The 3,923-nt window shown below is 35.2% G+C and overlaps 1 pseudogene; it reads right to left on the bottom strand.

Annotated features, from left to right (window-relative positions):
* Window positions 1-300: 300 nt before the first annotated feature.
* On the bottom strand, window positions 301-1,107 carry LOC125112942 (proteasome subunit beta type-5-like; annotated as a pseudogene).
* Between the last annotated feature and the right edge of the window lie 2,816 nt (window positions 1,108-3,923).

Below are 3,923 nucleotides of genomic sequence, written 5' to 3'. Positions count from 1 at the left end.
AATTACTATGTCCAATATATTCTGACTATTAGTGGAGAGACTGGATATCCTCATTTGAGATCTTTTTCAAAGGGGTAGATTACAGTGTTTCAGTGTTGCACTAGATATTTTATGTAGATTTTTTTTGTTGTTTCTTTGAGGTCAAGTAGTATAATGTTAACATCCAAGTAAAACAAATAATTACTTATGCAGCAGCTCATTAACAACTGATAATACATTGTGGTCATTGCACCAGAGCTTAAAAAAGTGATCAGTACAATTGGGGACCACTCCACAAAAGGATGGCAAGCTGTAACCATGTTACCAACAGTCACCCCCCAAAATGCAAACAGCCATATACACCCTCCTACAGGGGAAAGATTCAGTATATTTATAATGTATATAAGCTACATTGTCACTGGAGATTTGGATCCACACATGGTAGAGGTTGACTGACCCTCCTGAGTAGGCATCACTTTAGGTGGCTCAGTAGAGAGTTTGACAGACCAGATCATAAACCTGTTCCACCTCCAGGTCAGAGGAGTAACCCTGATCCATGAACCCATAAGCATGCACAGATCCAGAGCCTACAGAGAAGCCCACCCACAAGATCCAGTTTCCTTCACTGTCCATGTAGTAGAGGACAGGGCCTCTCTTACCCACAGATCATAGTGCTCACAGACAGCCCCATGACTTTATACTGATACACCATGTTGGCAAGCAGCTTGGAAGCAGCTGCTACCAAGATGTGTTCCTTGTTTTGTAGCTCATAGATGCATCTCTTCTGAGCCAGGAACCTGTCCCAGAAGTTGCAATTCACTGCACCTACATCCCTGGTGCCCAGCAGGTATGGGTTGATCTCTATCACCTTTTTTACTGTCTGGGGGGCAATGCAGGCACCTGCTGTGGCCCAGGGGTCTGCTGCAACAATGGATCCTGGAGAAGCTTGGAGGCCAGGATGGTGGTACCATGAAGCATTTTGATCCTTGGCTCCTCTGGGACACCCCAGCTGGGCACGACCAGGCTCAGTCCATTGCCAGGGCTCCCTGGACCCAGGTCCAGCAGATCAACACAATCCCCTAGTCTGCAAAACTGGTGCTGGATCATGGATAGTGGCATCTCTAACATGCTCACCAGCAGCTTGTGTAGAAAAATATAGTGACATATATCCATCACCAGGTATTTTCACTGCCCTAAAAATTCTCTGAGTTCTGCCTATTCACCATCTTCCTATATGTAGAAATTTGTATGTAATTATTTATAGAATTATTTTTTCTTTTCTAGTCTGCTAGACAGTTTATTACAAATTGGTATTGAATTTTATTATTAGCCTATTTTATTTTTAATATATAATGATATTAATTACATTGATTGAATTTAAGTGTGAAATCAACCTGTCATTCCTGCTTACATACAGTACCCCTTTAAGTGTATCACAGATTCTTTAAAAAAAGGTATAACATAAAAAATGTTGGTATCTTAAGAGTATAGCTCTGTATCTTTCATATTTGTGTATATTGGTTTAACTTACAGAGAGTCTGGTATCTTTCCCTTATTGTATCCATTTTTCTCATCCTTCTCCCCCCTTCCCACTCTTATCCCCCCTTCAAATTCCTTCCCTTCCCTTACTACTTATAGAATACATTGTGTGAATGCTGAATGTGCCATTATATAATGAACCATAATATCTGGGGTGTTTTTACCTAATATCTATAACGAATAAATAGCCAAGACAAGCTATTACATATCCTCCAGTAGACCTAATCCCTCAGGAATGGAATTGCTGCATCACAGAGAATGCATAACTAAAATTTAGTATTTATTGCACTTATTTTTCTGAAGTTTTTATAGCAACATATAGTCCATAAAGCAAATGAAAGTTTTAGTTTCCTTATGCTCATATCAAATTTTGAATTGTTCAAAGTAATCTTTGAGTAAAACTTAAAAGCTAAAAGCTATCCTTGTGGGAGTATAGTGATATGAAATAATCTTAAATTGCACTTATCTAATAATGAATAATTATTGAAATGTATTTATGTATTTTTTGGATGTTATGACATACTCTTTTGTGAACTGTTTTTTCAGGTATCTTGCCTTTTTTTCCCTTAATAGGTTTATTTACTGTATCATACTGATTTTAGAAGTTATTCAATGTGTTATCTTTGTTTCATTTTTTTTACAAATTACTGATACCAGTACTTTGTAGGGTGCAAGTGTTTCAAATGTACTCTCTCAGGATTTCCTTTTCACTCTCCTATGGTGTATTTTGATAAAAAACAAGTTTTAATTTTGAAAAGAGTGATATTATTTATTTCTTAGTATTATAATTTTGCAATCCATTTTGGAAAATTGGGCTTGTCCTAAATAATAAAGATATTGTGTTCTTTTTCTTTTTTCAAGGGACTGTGTGATTTTAGCTTACACATTTCTATTTATGACACATCCATTTAATTTCTACATATATTGCAATTAAATGACTATGGTCCATGTTTTACATAGGAAACTAATTGAACAAAGTCTTTTTACTGAAAACTCTTCTTTCCTTTTTATATTGCAGTGGAGATTTTGTTTGAAATCAAGTGCAATTATATGGGTGAGGCTGTGTATTGAATTTACTTTCATTTATTTTATTGGTCTTTCTGTCTATGCATGCATTGATGATACAACAGTTAAAATAATCTAGCCTTATTTAAGGATGTGAAATCTGCTATTGGAAGTCCTCTGGAATCCTTCTAATAACATATTTTCCTGACTGTTCCTGATAATTTGCATTTCCACATAAATTTTAATACTAACTTGAGTGGAATTCTAATTGTTGTTGTATTAAATATATGGGGAAATTTAGGCACAAATGACTTCATCATGTTTATTTCTTCCAGCCAACGGTATTTTGCTGCATGCATGTCTTCTTTACTAATTCAGTAATGTTTCCATAGGTCCTAACAATGAAGTCATACAAGTTGTTCCCTAAGATTTTACAGATTTTTTTCCTATGTAATTAATTATTTAATATTGTGTTTTTACCTGTTTTATGCTAGTATTATAGAAAAATAATTGTGTTTTTGTATGCTGACCTTATATCCACCAACACTGCAAGAGCACTTTTCTTATGTGAGAAATTCTTGGAAATTCTTTTGGATTTTTAATTAGTACATTTATGCCACTGGAAAAGAGTTACACATTTTTTTCCTTGTTAAGCCTGCACCTGCAGCATATTGAAGTGTTCCAGGCTAGGGGTCAAAAGAGAGGTGTGGCTGAGGGCGTACACCAAAGCCACAGCAACACTAGATCCAAGCTGGATCCCACTGAGTGAGATCAAACCCATATCCTCCTGGAGAAAATGTTGGGTTCTTAACATGCTGAGCCACAATAGAAACACTGAAATGTACTCTTATTTCTGTATTCCCATGCTTATACATGTTCACATATCATAATATAACATAAATCTAAAGGTGCCACCAACACAGAGGAGAGATAGTTAAAGCATCGTTAGGCAGTTATTTTTGGTATATTATTCATTGCTGTATAAATGCCCAGGACAAAGAACAATAGCTGCCATCTTCTATGCATCAGTATACCAGTGTGATGAGCACTAGTATTTAAATGTTGTGTAACACACATAAAACATTTACTAAAACACATAAGAAGTCTTTTTTTAGAAAGATTAATGATAGATGCAGTAAAAAAAAAAAAAGTTTTTCCTTCAATTGTAACATACTAGGCAGTATAAGAACAGTGATCTGGACTTTAGTCTCTTGCACTGAAACTTGGGGCAAATCAAAGTTGATAACAGAGGGATCATCACTACTTGAACATCTATAAATTTAAAACAAGAAAAAATCTCTATTTTGTCTGCTTTTGACAAATGATTGCTTTCTAATTATCATATATAATAAACATTATTTTATAGCCAAATGCATCATATACACATCCTATATTTAATT

The sequence above is a fragment of the Phacochoerus africanus genome, chromosome 12 (assembly GCF_016906955.1).
Source record: "Phacochoerus africanus isolate WHEZ1 chromosome 12, ROS_Pafr_v1, whole genome shotgun sequence".
Classification (NCBI taxonomy): domain Eukaryota; kingdom Metazoa; phylum Chordata; class Mammalia; order Artiodactyla; family Suidae; genus Phacochoerus; species Phacochoerus africanus.
This window is presented reverse-complemented; position numbering and strand designations above follow the sequence as displayed.